Genomic DNA, 17,214 nt, shown 5'->3' on the forward strand with positions numbered 1-17,214 from the left:
ATTCTTTCTTTGTGCTCCTCTGACTGTATCCAGCTGTTGTCTCTTAGCCTGAAAACTCTTTGGAGCAGGGAATATCTTCTTGATTTGTATTTGTACAGCACCTAGCACAATGGGGTCCTGGTCAGTGATGGCTGCTCCTAGGTGATAGTGCAATACAAATGAATAATAATGGTGGGGAAGTTCAAAAGATACCAACCCAAGGCTATCTCAGTGATCTCTGATCTGTCTCATCCTCACTCTATCTGCTATCTAGGCACTTCCACCCAAAGTTTTCAAACTTGGTGGCTTTAAATTAGGCATCTAAATAAGTGGCTGGATTTTCAGATGTTCTGAGGCCTCCCGGGTTCCATTAGCTTCAGCTGGGAGCTGAGGCCCTGGCTGCCATCTTGGCCAACAGGCCCAGGGTCTCCAGAACTAACCTCATGAGTCTCTACTGCTTGAGCTAAAGTTCCAGGCTCTCTAACTGAGAGAGACTCATCCTCTGTGGGTCAGGCACAGAGGGGTCAGCATGTATTACAGGTACAAGTAAGTTATACTGATGACACTCAGAGAGTTTGATAAATCAGGCCAGATACTTAGATGGCACCCAACCTTAGGCATCCCAGTTTAAAAATGTCAGCCTTCAATCTTACAACTTAGCAGAGGAAACAGAAAGGAGGGAAAATCACCTTTCAGTTATGTATTTAATAACCTCATTAGCTCCTACCTCTAATATCCATCACCACAGTGTGAATGCATTGATTGTATAATCTAAGTTTGGCAAACCAAGTAGCCTCCACAACTGCTCCTGCCTAGGTTGAGTGCAAGGGGGTGCACAAGATAGATGTAGTCTGTCTTACTGTACATATTTATGTGTGTGTTAGCATAAAACTGTCAACAACTACAGAGTAATCAGTCTGCTGGTGCTGCAGAATCCACTCCAGGTGTTATAATTACCACAGATTTTTTTTTATTTCCTATTTTTTCACAGGTTTCAGAGTAACAGCCGTGTTAGTCTGTATTCGCAAAAAGAAAAGGAGTACTTGTGGCACCTTAGAGACTAACCAATTTATTTGAGCATGAGCTTTCGTGAGCTACAGCTCACTTCATCAGATGCATACCGTGGAAACTGCAGCAGACTTTATATATACACAGAGAATATGAAACAATACCTCCTCCCACCCCACTGTCCTGCTGGTAATAGCTTATCTAAAGTAATCGTCAGGTTAGGCCATTTCCAGCACAAATCCAGGTTTTCTCACCCTCCACCCCCCCATACAAATTCACTCTCCTGCTGGTGATAGCCACAAGTACCACTAAGGTGCCACAAGTACTCCTTTTCTATTTTTTCACAGTAATAAAAATACAGAAACTAATGTAGATACGCCCCCTGCTTTTCAGGAAGAGGTTTCTTCACACATACACACACACACACGTACATAATTAATTGTAAAGGAACTTGGTTAGAAAATGCAATTGATCTCTGCTGAAAGTCAATCTGATTAAAATATTATTGTTTTAAAAAACCATTTTGGGCGGAAAAAATGGAGCGAAAGGCAGTGAAATGTGTTTCCACAGCAACATCTGTTTCACTCTTACTGATAGTAATAATAAACGAAATGAAAGTCCTTGAAATGGAGGTATCTCCCTTACAACAGCACTGTTTCCATGTAGTGCCATGGAACAAACTCAGATCCAGTGGCTATCTTGGCTTATTCTGTGAATTCCAGGATTTTATTTTCTTTATCTTGCTGGATCTTGGAATGCTTCTTTGGAGTTTGATTCTTCACCCTTTAGCTTATTCTACTCAATGAGTAGTCCCAAGGGTTCTACTTGCACTTGGAAGCACTTACTTAAGCAAGTTGCAAAATCAAGGCCTAGATGGCCAACTGATGCATTACACAGTGTGGTCTCAGACTATTTAAGCCTCCAGAATTTTATACAGCAATTCCTGTGTATGTAAATCTTACTGGCCTTGTGGAATACAGGAGATATTACATTATTGATGAGAACTGAACCATGAGATTTTGACCCATAATTCCAGATTTACTATTAATAGCCGTTCTGTAATCCCAAAGGTAACATTCCCAGCATGGCAAAGACAAAACATAAAACACCTGCTCCTCCCAAACCCTCTATTATTCTAAATTGGAATCATGGACATGCCAAAGGTTCCGATCAGGATCAGGGCCTCATTATACAAACACACAAGTAAACAGTGCTTGCCCCAAAGTGCTTACAACCAAAGTATATGCAAGTGCCAACGGGGGAGCATAAGGAAGCAAAGAGACAGTACTGGATGCTGCTACAAGATTTTTTTCTCTTCTCCCCTATCTCCTGTGAAGTCCTGTATCAAGCGGCCGAGCACCCTCAACTCTCATTGAGCCGTTAGCATCTCTCAGAATCGGGCCCTTGCAAGTCAAACCAGATGCTCTCTTTAAGTTTTCGGATTGTAGAAGAGCACTCTCCTCCCACAATGCTCAGCAATATTCCTAATGCACCTGGCAAATTAATCTTGGCCTTTCGCCTCCTTACCTCTGACCCTCATGGTGGATGGCGGCATGACGGCATTTGCAGTGCTGGATTAACAAGCGGCTCTGTGACAGGATTCAAAAGGCATTTGTAGCATTAGGCCACCAATATCCAAGGGAGATTTAGTAATTTTCTAATTCCAGCGGATAACCAACTCTGTGTGGAACTGAACTAATTAAAATGTGTCTAATTAAGTCATTGGGTTCTGCTGGGAAATGGCAAGTACGCGAAGTTGCAGGCCTTTTTAGAACCCATATTGCACCAGCATTATTCAACCATCCCTTTGTGATTAACACACAAATGCAGTTTCATATGTATTTGTGAGGGAGGGGGAATGCACCCTAGCTTGACTCCAACATCAAGAGCAACTGAATTCCAACTTTACCTTTAACGGCCCCCTTCAAACACCTGCTTATTTAGTTCTTCATAACCTAACTTTGCTACTAAATGCTCTTCCGCCGCCAGGCATTTGTTATGGAATTCAGTGCTTGGGATATCAATCCAGCGGCACAAAGCCCTCTGTTGATCCACAGAGCAGGCAAAGCGTGGACAGCTGCAGTGCAAACCTCCCCACACATACCTGCCTCTTTGTACAAGAACTTTTTTTTTTCTACCCAATGCCATGCAGTTGCAGGAGGAACCTGACATATAGGAAATTACAGACATAGACCTATACATGGGCATACAAGAGAACATAAGAATGGTCCATCTAGCCTAATATTCTGTCTTCTGACAGTGGCTGGTGCTGGATGCTTCAGAGGGAATAAATAAAACAGGGCAATTATCACGCGATCCACACACACACACACACGCACACCCCCGTTGACCAGTCCCAGCATCCGGCAGTCAGGTTGGTGGGACTGCTCACCATTAGGCCAAATTCAGTGCACTCATATAAAGCCATGGTATTTGGGACTGTATGCAGGTGGAGCGTCAAATGCACCTCCTAACTCAGATTCAGACTGCAGGGCTACCATGCTGCTGTCCCCACCGTCACTGTTGAAGCCTGCAGTTGAGAGCTTCTCAAATACACTGTGCATACACTGGGAGGATTTGCCAGTATAGCTACACTGGCAAATCTTTTCTAGCGTAGACCTGGCCAAACAGATTTTCTAGGGGCATTATTACGTACTGTAATTAGATGTGTAGGTGCTACGAATGGTGCTTGCAAATAATGGTACCTGCAAAAAATGGAAGCCAATTTGAGGGACTTCTGAAGGCCAGGGACAGCACGTTTATTTGTCAGATGCACTAGGTCATGCGTTCTTACCCTCGGGTTGTAAGCTCTTCCCACAGGAAGGGGTCCCAGTTAGATCTTGGCTACATGGGACGGATCCCACTATGGAAAAGAAGTTGTGGTCTGAGAAAGGTCAAGGAACTACTGTATTAGATAATCCCTTACCCTCTCTGAATGGTTAAGACATTGCATTTCTCACTCAGCTTGCAAATTAGTTTGGATGATGGCACAACAAGGACTGCCAAGGATGGACTTTCTGAGCCTGTGAAAGCCTACAGGGGATCTATGGAAAGCTGTATGACAAGTGTCCTGCTCCCAGGGACCTGGGAAATGTTACACTTATTAACAATTCATTGATATCATGAACCTTAAGGCTCACTTATGATTGCACATTACTCCAATGGTAATTCAGGGACATTTTTACAGAGTAAATGTCAAACCATTAATTTTATTTAAAAAATACCTTTCTGTTCTTTCTATTTACGACACATTGGATGTTATTTCATTAACCACATTACTATTCCAGTGCCCCAAATCCAAAACACAGACTCTAGCGACACCTACAGAATACATCAATGTGAAGCAGGTCTGATCTAGAACACCCTGTCAGTGAACCTAGTAGACAAGAGGATAGGGACCCAGGAGACCTGGATTCTAGTCCTTGCTCCACCCCTGACCTGCTGCATGTTTTGGGCAAGTCACTCATCCATTTCTTTACATTCTTACAGAGTCTCCCTTGTAAATTTGGACTCACTCACTCCCACCTCCCTCCACTGCTCGCTCTCCCCCACCCTCACTTTCACCAGGATGGGGCAGGGGGTTGGGGTGTAAAAGGAGGTGAGGGGTGCAGGGTCTGAGAGGGAGTTTGTATGCAGGAGGGGGTCTTTGGGCTGATGCAGGGGGTTGGGGTTCAGGAGGGGTTGCGGGCTCTGGGAGGGCGTTTGGGTGCAGGAAGGGCCTCGGGGTGGGGGTTGGGGTGCAGGAGGGGGGTGGCTCTGGGAGGGAGTTTGGGTGTGGGAGGGGGCTCAGGGCTGGGGCAAGGGGTTGGGGTGTGGGAGGGGGTGATGGGTACAGGCTCTGGTCGGGTGGTGCTTACCTTGGGCATTTCCTGGTCGGTGGTGCAGCAGGGCTAAGGCAGGCTCCCTACCTGCCCTGGCCCCGTGCTGCTCCTGGAAGTGGCCAGCACGCCTCTGTAGGGGTGGCAGGGGGCACAGGGAGGTACTGCGCACTGCCCTGCCTGTAGGTATCGCCCCCACAGCTCCCATTGGCACAGTTCCTGGCCAATGGGAGCTGTGGAGTTGGTACTTGGGGGGTGGGTGAGGAGTGTGCAGAGAACCCCTTGCCTCTGCCTCAGGGGCCACAGGGACATCCTGTCTGCTTCCGGGAGAGGCGCGGGGCCAGGTAGGGAGCCAGCCTTAGCCCCTCTGTGCCGCCAACTGAAGTGTGGGGGAAATGGCAGGAGGTCCTCTCAATATCCAGCCTTCTAACTGATCATGAACATCCTTATCAACACTCTGGGCCTGACCCAGCACCCTTTCTCTCCTGCGTCGTGCCAGTGGAGTGAACTGGATGGCTTGGATGAATAAGACTACTCAGATGAGATGCTTTAAAATGTGATCAAGGAGATGGGCCAAACTTGGAACCCTCTCACCTGTGCAGCTAGTGAGTGGATAGGCCACAAAACAGCCATTAGAGGATAACAATTGTCAGTCACTAGGAACCAAATGTAGGTTGGCAGCTGTTGACATCTGATGGCTGTTTGATGGCCTGTGTGAAATGAGCCTGGTGGTCTCGCTCCAGTTCCAAGTAGCATTGACTGGCATGAGTCTTGGTACCCTTTGGGAGAGGCCAAGGACAGAGTGGACTATGGAGATTGATCTACTCTCTCACACCTACAGGGTAATGGGGAGAATCCTTGCAGAATAGGTTGGAGGCACATTGGCTAAGCAGATTGGGAAGTTTGCCTTTCTATTGCCCATGCAAGACCTGGTCTATGGATTAAGAGAGGGCTTGGTCTCGGAGGATCCTGGTCTAGCGCACTTCATGAAGGCTAAATCCACAATACATTTTTTTAAAAACTGCAAAATAAACAGACCATGAAAATGAATGAGGAAAGAATGGCAGAAAAAGCATGGTATTTCATGATCAAAGTTAATCAGGGTAGTGGTGACAGCTTTACACCACTGCTTACTAGGATCTATCAAGCTTCCCTTGAGATGGGCATCTCACTCCAATGATTGGGGTGGAATGTGGTGGAACAATGGTGGCAATGTTGCATGCACTTTGTTAATGATTGACTTTCTCTGGTACATGGCAGGATGTCAATTTAGCACAAAACAAAGCCCACAAAGTGTCCAAGAATTAAATACACAGCATATTGTCTCGGTCTCTACTCACTACTACACGGATGGGGGAGGGGGACAAATCAAGCCGGCAAACAATGAGGATAACGTACAAAACTGTGCATCTGTTATGGGACATACATCACTGCCCTAATCTCAACTCTAGGCCATTTGTGTAACTATGAGTAATTGCCTCTTCCGAACTGTGAAACAGGAGCTGTTACCAGATTAATGCATTTTTCAGGAGCAGATTCCACTCACCCTGTAAAATTAGTCAAATTATTCATGTCATACATAAGGGTTTGAGTCATAGAGGAAATAATTTATAGGTGACTTGGTAGGATCAGGGGTATTTCTTTGTAAGGTTAAAGGCTTTGCCATGCTGGAGCTGGCCATTGGTTCATACAGTCCAGTAGCCGACCTCTGCTAGTTGATGCTGCAGAGGAAGATTGAAACCTGCACGATACAAGCTGGTTAATGGACATGTGGGGGCCCCATAACGCCACAGGAAAAGATGAACAGAGAAACAGGTAGAGCTGTGCGTGGAGACAGGTAATTATGGCTTGTGAAGGATTTTGATATTTTGAAATTTGGTTTCATTTCGATTTGGAACAAAATATTCTGAATTCTCCACAAAAGGGAAATGTATCCCCAGCTCTGGGGCCATTCTGCAGATGGGTTGGCCTGGACCTGTGGTCCCCGACAGCCCTGGGGTCCCTGGCTCAGCGACAATCTGGCAGGTGGGCTGTTGAGGAGCCGAGTGGGTGAGCTGGCAGGACACCAGGCGTAGTTCTCCTGGATCCCTGCCTGTGTGTTCCCTCAGAAATCAAATCGTCTCTGGGAAGCCATCCAGTTTTGAAGAATCTGCAAAAGCCAATGCAAAAATGTTGGGTTGGAATAGCCAGCTCGAGTCACAGCCCCTGTGCACCACTACTTGGCGTGGTCTTGCCAGCCTGAATGTGTGTGCGTTCACTGGGACCGATACACCTCTAAGCAACGGGACCCAGCAAAGTGTCTGTGTGTTGCGAGGGCGAGGATCGGGGGCAGAAGAAGATGTAGGAAATGCCTTATCCCCCTGCCTGGAAGAGGCACAGTCTCTCTTCAGGAGAGGGAGAAAAAGAATGGAAATTTTGTCCCTCTCAGCTATTGTCAGGGAGCAAGAAGGGGACTTAGGTTTGGCTGAGGAGTGAGGAAGGGGCATGCCAGGATTAAGATTGGGGCTAGGTCCTCTGTTTCATAAGCAATGGAAGAAACCCACCTACTGCCAATTAACCTAATCAATCCAGTGATGTCTAACCCCTCATCTCTGTAACAGCTGGATGCAGTATGAAAAAAGTGTTTTAAAATATACTCATTTTTGTAAGAATCCCTGTAAAGTTTGAAGTACTCAGATCTGAGGGTGGTGGTCCTGGTGGTACAAAGAACCTGGATGGATGAATAGCTAGAAAATAAATGGCAGATCCCCAAAATACAAAAGGGATGGGGGTGGGTGTGTGGAAATGACACTCTGCTTTGCCAAAGTGGTTCTGTTAAAAATACTAATCTATTTATACAAGTCCATCCAAAAAATTCCCTAGCAATATCATATAACCTTAATTGAGTCTAATTGTTATGGCCACCTCTGCTCATTCTTTTGTGAAACCCACAGTGTTACAGAAACCCAAGAACAGTTCCCGTGTCATTCTGCTCTGATGGCTGTTCTAAGTGGTGCTAAAGTGTCAGTCATTACTCACATGGCAATTTGGCTGCACCTCTTTCCCTAGAACAGTGTTCACGTTCTCAGCCCCCTATTACATTATTTGTATTACCGTTGCACCTGGAACCCTGGCCATGGCCAGGAATCCCATTGTGCTGGTCGCTGTACAAGCGGAACAAAGAGACAATCCCTGCCCCAAAGAACAACCTAAGTATAAGACAAAAGACAACAGAGGTGGAGAGACAGATGGTGGGGAGGAGAGAGTAGAAGGCAACAGTGAGACACTATTGAACAGCACAACAGGTAGTGGTCTCTGCACCAATACGTTTCCAGAGGTAGGATTATTACGATACCCAACCTATAACAGTGTTGTCTCTTTACTCTTTGAACACTAATCCCTTCTCCTCAACTGCTCTGATCCTTTCTCAGCGAAACCAAGGAGAGTTTTGCCAATGACTTCAACTGAAGCAGGAACAAATCTTTAGGACCCTGATCCTGCACGGTCATGTGTCACTTGTCTTCATTCACACCGGTCCCGAGTGGGCGGAGGTGAGATACAGGATTCTGGTAGCAGCTTACACCAGCTTCACACAGGCATCAGCGACTTGGCTCAAGGAAGTGGAGAATCAAGCTCTAGGCCTTGAACAGAGCAATGCCTGTTGACTTTCACTGGGGCCATGTGGTGAAAACCCTGCTCACCATTACAGATGGGGAAACTGAGGTACAGAGAGGCAATATTTTCAAGCGTCCACTAATTTTTAGATGCCTACATTTTTTGGGTGCCAATCTTGAACCACATTCAGTCTGACTCTAAGCGGCTGCATGCCCACAACTCAGTCTGAAGCCAGTGGAGCTGTGGATGCTCAGTGCCTCTGAGTCTTGGGCTCTAGGTGTGTTGAGAGGGGAACCCAAACACTGAGGCAAAATTAAGGGAGGCTTTTGGCTGACTGACTTGCCAAAGGTCAGCCAGGGAATCTATGACAGAGGTGGGAATAGGACCTGAGTCTCATGCCCCTGAGAACCGCTCCTTCCTCTCCATGTTTGATATTCACCAGCCCTCTTGGTAACTCTTCTGCCGAGCTTGTGAATCTATTGTACTCAAACTGGAGGACTTGGAGACAACCCTTACAATTGAAGTTCTGTCTTTTCTGCACAGACATCAGCAATCCCATGGCACTTTCTGCAGAAGTAAGAATTTACACCCACGGGCTGTGCACTACTTGTGTGACCATTTGCTACTCTCCACCAGATAGATAGCTGGTGCTTGCCCACTGCATATGGGGCAAATATGAACTTAATATCCAGGTATGTATGGGGAGGCGCTATGAGGTTAGGGTGGGATTGTGCCATGACTGGCCATGATCCTTGAGGGGTGCAACTCTCCTTGTGCCCCTTTCTTCCCACCCCACACATGCACCAATCACAATCTGCCCCACAGAGAATCAACCATAGAATATCAGGATTGGAAGGGACCTCAGGAGGTCATCTAGTCCAACCCCCTGCTCAAAGCAGGACCAATCCCTAATTTTTGTTTTGTTTTGTTTTGCCCCAGATCCCTAAATGGCCCCCTCAAGGATTGAACTCACAACCCTGGGTTTAGCAGGCCAATGCGCAAACCACTGAGCTTTCCCTCCTCTCCTCTCCCCACTAATGAGAAGATGAATGATTTGGCAGCTTTCACAGGAGAAGGGCCCTTTAGAAAAGGGAGGGGGTAATTTTTAATACTAGGTAGATAAACCGAATGCAGAATGAAAACAGCAGCACCAGCGAGCCAGGACTAGCTCTGAACTGGCTCCCGCAGCGATGCCAACGCTATTGTCAGTTAGCTGGAGCATTGGAGCTGCAGTAACAGCAAGTGTTCTGAAGAGGGGGGAGATGTTACAGCTTCAAGGCAATACCTGCAGGAGAGAGGAGGCTAGAGATGCTGTAGCCTGGAGCAAATGAGAACAAAGCCTTTCTTTTGAAACCATGCAGGGCACTAGAACAACAGGCAGCCCTGGGTTATGCTAGAGAGTTGCAGGCTTTGCCCATTGTGGTGGGTGCACTCCCCGGCTCCAGGAAATGTGTTAATCTGGCCACCTAAGCAGAGAGAATCGAGAGATACCTGAACAAACAAGGAAGCTATAGGCAGCTTACAGTCACAAAAATAAGGGAGCATTTGCCCCCTCCCCGCCCCCTTTTGGTTTACATCAAATCTTTGATCCTCTTTCCCCTGGAATCTCGATCTCATTCTCTAGTGTCTGCAGAAAAGAGTGTCCACCTCTCCCCCACACCACCAGCAGACACGCAAAATGATGGGAATTCACCATACAACATGAATTTGTGCCAGTGGCTCTTTAGACTTCTGACATTCTTACTAATCAGCAACCACAGGAAGCTAGTTGATAGCTCATAAAAATATTCACCAGGGTGAAAGAAATGAATACAAAAAACGACTCAATGAATTAGTAAAATGTTTGATAGTGGCCAACAGCAGAACAGGGATTTCTTATCCAGCTGCCTGTTCAAGCAGTGCATGTGTAATGTGAAGCAATGGAAAAAGCTCCCCTTTCTTATCTGTTTCGATCCAAACAGAGCCAGTTGGAATATTATTATGCAAAAATTTGGCCTTCTTTTCAGTTTGTGGAGCATTCAGACCTCAATCCTGATTTGTTATTCATGAATATTTGCAGAATAAGCTGCATGATCAAATTTCAGCCTAGCCCTTGTTTGCTACCTATTGCAAGTGGTTGCAACCTGAAGGCTGCTCTAAATTATGCCAGCTGCCAATGGCTCCAAGGAGCTGTCCAACAGCCAAAATATAGAGGTGCTTTGGCCACACCTCTTCATCCTGGTCCTTCCCCTCTGCTGGAGACTGCACTGGCATCCTGAACTCTTACGTATGGGAAATTCCCTGGTAGCCAGCTAAACCACCTTTTTACCTGCTCTGAGCTATCAGAAAGGTGCAAAGTGACAGAACTTAATGGAGGCTTCAACTTTGGGTTTAATAAATAAATAAAGAAGCCAGTGAATTATTAATGAGCTCTAAAAGTGTCAGTTCTTCAGAAGGATGTCTCTGGTGCTACCCAGATAGTTTCCATCCAATGTCGCACCTGCACCTTTCACCAGGTGTGGCATTAACTGGGAACAAACATGGGCAGCACTACGCCTTAACAGAGAGTGAGGCATATTGCACAGAACACTGATAGCTGGAAGATTATTGCCCTTGGCATCAGAATAATCAATAAGCAATGCCATTTTTTATGCAAAGTTTTCCATTTACCCTCCCACGCTACAAATAGATGTAGAAAAATCAGTACAAATTTGTCCAGGATGAGCCGTCAAGGATGAGAGTTATTTGGTAATTTGCATCATAATCAGCCTCTCTTCTTTTGCTACTGAATCTTCTTTGCTGACAATTTATTTTCAACATTGACATTCAGCTTAGGATCATTTCAAAACAAGTGGAGCAATTTCACTCAATTGATGCCTGCTGCTGCCGAGAGTGGGTGTGTGTGTTTTGGGAACATGCAATTGGGCAGTTATCTGATTTCCAAATCAGGAAGCAAAGGGGGTGTAATGTCATAAAAAGTGGTATGTGATAACTGGGAGCTTAATGCTTTGCTCAGCCCATTCCTGCTTTTCAGCAGCAAGAAGAGCCCATCTCAGACCCTTCCCCAGCAGAAGCAAAGCAAGAGCCCATGCGATCATTTGCTTAGTGGAATAGGGGCTTTTGCAGGAGGCTTTATTGACTGACCAACAGGGGTGCTGTGTGGTGTAACTAACTGTGGAGACCCACCAGTGAAATTTAAATGTACCATAAGAATGGCTATGAAATAGTGCTGTTCCTTTAAGATACTACATGGGTTGGAGGTTCACACAAAGGGTGTGCCTCAGTTTTCACCCTAGCGTGTGAGAAGGAGAGTTAAGCTATGGGGGAGAGACAGGGGTAAAAACCTGGCTCAGGGCCGTATCAGAATCCAGGGCTGCTGTTCAGGCAAATCATGGTTTGTGGGACTGGTATATAGCGTCAAATCCTAAACCCTAAACCCACAGCAGGCCTGAAGGCACTGGCTGAGGGCTGGGCAGAGGTGTGCAAGCCTGCAGAGGCCCGGACAGAGGAATTCTCCCCCAGGCCACGTAGCAGCTGCTTGGCTGCTGCACAGAAGCGAAGCCAGCCTAATTCCCACACACACACACCTTGCAAGGGAGAGGAGGATGGAAAGATGGCGCTGTTGCCAACCCCCGTGGTTCCTTAGTGGTGCACACTCAGCTTGCTGCTGCCCCCTGCAGGCTGCCACGGAGCACACATGGAGGAGAGGTCTTCGGGGCATGCAAAACTCCTTTTATGGCCCATCTCACATCCAGCTCCATTAGTTGCAGCAGTTCCATGACCAAGGGCCCCTCTGTGGCTTCAGGGCATGGGACTGGCTATGCCCCTTGGAGAATAAGTTTCCCCTTTGCACAGATGGTGCACCTTGGTGAAGCTCTTGGTGCTATATATCATGGGCCAGTTCCTCAGCAGGTATAAATCACTGCAGCTCCACTGAAGTCAGTGAAAGTTCACTGGTTTACACCAGCTGGTCCATAGGATTGATCTCTATGAGACAATCTACCTCCAGTTGAGCTTAGACAGCTGAGGCCGGCTCTGAAGCGTATACCAGCAGGAGCCAGGCTGGGCTACTGTGGAGGCCTGAATACTACTGTGCCGACACAGTGAAAACCTGTTCATCAACACACTCTTCACAGAGTGCAGTTACTATACCGGCAAGCAGTCATAGCTGTATGCTGTTTCGACAATTTGTGCTGGCATGAATCGTGTTAACAGACGCTAAGTGCAGATACACTTCCCCCAGTGAGAAATAAGCTGTGACATTTGGGCACTTATCTTACTTTAGTTTAGGTAGCTTTTCGGGGAACTATTGGTTTTTTTAGCTTATTAAAAACTTTGACATCTTAGAAGAATGCACAGAAGGTGCCTACGGAGGCAAAGCTGATTAAGCAGAGTTTCTTCACTCTGGCCTTTGCACCTTATTCAGAAATATCCAACCACTCATTAATCCTTCTATCCCATCTCCTTACTCCTTGCATTGGGAGCATTTTCAGATATTCTCGTAATGACATAATAGGTTCTACTTTTCAGTTTGATTTATTGTTCCAGTTTCATTCACACGTATTGATTAGGCCATGCAAATCTAGCCCCTGGGATTTCTCTGTATGCAATGGGATGTACTTTGAGGCTGATCACTGTTAGAGCCAATCTTCCCCTCTTTATCTTCCGCTCTGTGATGGAAGGTAGTTTGGGTTTCTTGTTAAGTATTTCTCCTGAACTCTTTGTAAACCACCAGGCATATTAAAGGTTTTTTCCTCTGACTCATATCAAAATTACCAAAGGACTTCCTAGCTACTTTGTCATCATGCCAATATTCCTTACTTCAGTAAGGTCACGCACTGCAAGAGTGTTTGCCTGTTCCAACTCCAGATCATTTGAACTATCATTAGATTCACAATCAATTCCAATCCAGCCTTAAGGTTTGTAATAGGCTATATGAGTGTTGGCTGACACTTCTTTCCCCTCTGCTTCCCGCACCTTGTGTCATGTAATGTTACTGGACCAATGGCAGGTGTACACCACAGCAAGGCATTTTGATTTTCCTTGGGGCAACATTTCCTGGCAGGTGCTTTTATTTTTTTTAAATCCTCCATTAATGAACAGCCCAATAATTTTTCTATGGGCCTGATCCAAAGCCCATAGAAATCTACAAGAAAACTTCCATGACCTCAGCTGGCTTTGGATCACATCCTGTACAAACTGACCTGTTGTTCTTCAGTACTCGTGAGTAGCAGTGGCCAAAGCACACACAGATCTTCGTTCTTTTATAAACTCAGGATGAGTCCTCTGTATTGCGTACGGCCTCCAGGGATCAAGTATCCTGATTCTTACACAGTTCACTGTGTGCTACCCTTCCTGTTCCCACTCTCTCCTTGTCACACCTCTCACTGGTATGAAAAAAGGGACCCTGAATGGCAACCATCATATCAACTGAATACAATGAGTCAAAGTTCCAACAGACAACACCGGTCTTCCATACTGAAGCCACACGACCATCCCTTCTTCCTCCCCTTAACAGCAGGGTCACTGCTTTACCTCACCAGGTAGCAGTGTAGGGGGAACCTGCGGTCACTCTTTGCTATGGGTCTACAGCCCTGGGACTCCTAAAGAGTCGGACCATCTGCCGCAATAGCCAAAATCAAAAAAGGCCTCACTCTTTTCCCCAGTCTCTTTCTAAAGAACCAGCAGACCTGGTGGGTGTCTCATTCTTTGAAGAGCACCTAGGACTCCTCTCCCTGGAACCAAGCCCTGCACGGCCTTCCCTCTGCAGAGCCTCTTCCAGCTTTCAGCAGGCCCTCCTGCTGCCTCCATCCCTTTTCTTGCTGTTGTCTCTTAGAATCATAGAATCTCAGGGTTGGGAGGGACCTCAGGAGGTCATCTAGTCCAACCCCCTGCTCAAAGCACTTCTCCCTGCTAGAGTGCCCCTTCCAGCCACAGCCCTCCTGCCAAAGCAGCATGCCTCCTTTCCTCTCCCAGCAGGCCCAGCTCTGAGGTGCCTGGCTCCTTGTCAGCTGACTTGACGCTTTGCCTCCACCTGGGGAGGCAGGCCAAACCTGGCACAAGTGCAGCTGAGTCACCCTCAGCCACGTTAAAGGGCTAGCTCACCCTGTTACAGCCTGTGAAGGGGATGTAAAAATACCTACCTTCCATCATGGATGTGAGAATAATAGGCCAAACCCTGCCTACCTTACTCATTTCAGGTTAGACAAACACCTGTCAGGGATGGTCTAGATTAGGGATCAGCAACCTTTGGCATGTGGCCCGGCAGGGTAATCCGCTGGCAGGCCGTGAGACATTTTGTTTACATTGACTGTCCGCAGGCACGGTCCCCCACAGCTCCCAGTGGCTGCGGCCCACCGCTTCCCACAGCTCCCATTGGCCGGGAATTTTGCCTACCCCGGTCTAGATAATACTTTGTCCTGCCATGAGTGTAGGGGACTGGACTCGATGACCTCTCGAGGTCCCTTCCAGTTCTACAGTTCTATGATTCTATGTCACTACCCCCCCTGAAATAGTCATGCTTGTAAATCACTGAACTCCTCCGATGAAAGGCTCTCTTTCCTATAAGTGCAAATGATTATTAATGAATTGCCATCCCAGCTCCCTGAAAGAAAATGTAACTCTCAGCATATGCTATCTTTGCAGCCATACATCCCTTGTACTTATAGATTTCCTTGTTCGTTGAGCCAGGCGCGGTGCCAAGAGCAGCATTCGGAGAAGCAGTCCCCGCCCAATCCAAGCCCCTTCGGAGCTGCAGAGTGGCAAAGCCTCAGAAATGTAAATCTCAACATTTGACCCAATGTGAATTTCTCAGATAAATGATATTTCACAGCCTGGCAGTTTCCTACCTGCTGAGATGAGCATTTGCGCTGCTCTGACAGAAACGGCTTTTGATGGAGTTTTTTTGTCAGTGGAACATAAATTGAAAAATTTCAGCATCTGCATCCGTCTCTAAAGCCTGATGTTCCACAGTGAGAGAAAAATGGGACATGATGGCAGGGTCTTTAAATAAAGCTTCCCCTCATGACAGATGCCACCGAGACACTCTGCGTCAGCCAAACGTTACTGGGCACAATGCAGGAAGCACTGGGTTGAATCCTGTGAAGCAGGAGGTCAGACTAGCTCGTCAGACTAGTGGTCCCTTCTGGCCTTAAAAATCTACGGGCAGCCTTGACTGGGGCCCCCAGGAAGCATCACAGCCTCTTTATTCTAATAGGCTAATGGTGATGTCCTACATCTCCTACTCATGTGAACAGCCCCTTGAGTTTAATGGGACCATACAGGTGAGTGAGGACTACTCAGAAGTCTCATCCTGCAAAGGGCTGGGTATCCTTAACTCTCAGTGCCTTTAATGGGAGCTCAGGGCACTCAGCATCTCCCTTCTGGCTCCCCTGCGAGAAAGGGGTTTGCAGGATTGGCTAATAAGCTTGAAAGCTTATGGCCTGATCCAAAGCCAATTGAAGTCAATGGAGGGATTTCACTGAGCTTTGGATGGGGCCCTTGTTGAGTCTCCAATGAAGTCCCTGGCAAAGCTCCCACTGGGTACAGTGGGAACAGGACTGGGCCCCCAAATTACATGCATTCACACGGCTGTCTGGACTTGAAGTCGAGTGCTAAACTGGTGACGGCTGCTGCGAAGTGCAGTGTCTGGCTCTGGGGGTGAAGCCTCATCCCCAAGGGGTTGAACTCAGGCTCCACACAGGAGCGAGAAGGTCACAGCAAGATAGCAACATGGCCTAGGGTTCCCCTAACGGTTAGTAGCATTCTGGGCGGCGTCTCTGCTGGCTGGGGGATTTGGCCAGAAACGGTGACTATTCCAAGAGCAGCATGATAGGGGCTTGCCCCATGCCCGCATTATACCAGTCGCATGAATTTTACTCACACTCGCCTCACATTTTAACGCTTACGTTACCAGGACTCAGGCGCTGAAGTGCTTCTTTCCAGGAACCTTTGTAACAGCAGAATTGGGCAGCGAGACTGTGCCGATAAAACACAGGCCCGCGTAGATGGCGGCAGCTCCCGGCATTCCTTGGGGCTGCCTGTCTTTTACACCCACAACCCCTTTAGATTTATAAACAAGGGTCCAGCTCCTCAGCTGGTGTCAATCAACATAACACCATCGAGTCATTTCAAGGGAGCCACACTGATTGACGCCAACTGAGGGTCAGGCCCCAAATGCGCTGTTGGTGACAGTAATTAAACAGGTGCCTGAAGTGAATTTTATGCATTTCATTTACTGGTCACCATTATGCTCCGGAAGGTAAAACAGTGGTTTTTAACTGTTTCCATGCCATGACTCCCTATTAAAACAGACATGCTTTCAGGCCCCTTCCTCCTATGCTTTTAAGATCGCAGCACATCTAATTTGAAGAAAGGCCGTGAGGGGAAACTAGCCCCGTGATGAGTTGTGCAGCCAGTGTTCATAGGGATCTGCCATGTAACGTGCCACTTCCTGATGAATGGCAAATGTACATGTTAGTGCAACAGGCTGGGGTTTTCAAAGGGGCTGTTTGGAGTCAGGTGTCTAATTCTCATTGACTGTCAATGGAATTTGGGAGCTTAACTCCCTTTGAAACTCTCAGCCTGTCTACGCTGCAATCAGAGAGGTGACTGCAGCCCATGTAGACATACCCAAACTAGCTTTGATCTAACTAGGTGTGGGTACCAATGATAGTGAAGCCACAGCATCATAGTCTCCAGTAAGGTCTCTACAAGCCCACTTGGGACCCTGGGTACTTACTCAGGTGCCTCGCTTATGCTGAAGTCCAAAAAAAATTACTACAGGGCCCCATGTGGGCTTTGGCTTCAGCCCCGGATGGTGGGACTCAGGTTTTGG

This window comes from Eretmochelys imbricata, chromosome 15 (genome assembly GCF_965152235.1).
Source record: "Eretmochelys imbricata isolate rEreImb1 chromosome 15, rEreImb1.hap1, whole genome shotgun sequence".
Taxonomy (NCBI): domain Eukaryota; kingdom Metazoa; phylum Chordata; order Testudines; family Cheloniidae; genus Eretmochelys; species Eretmochelys imbricata.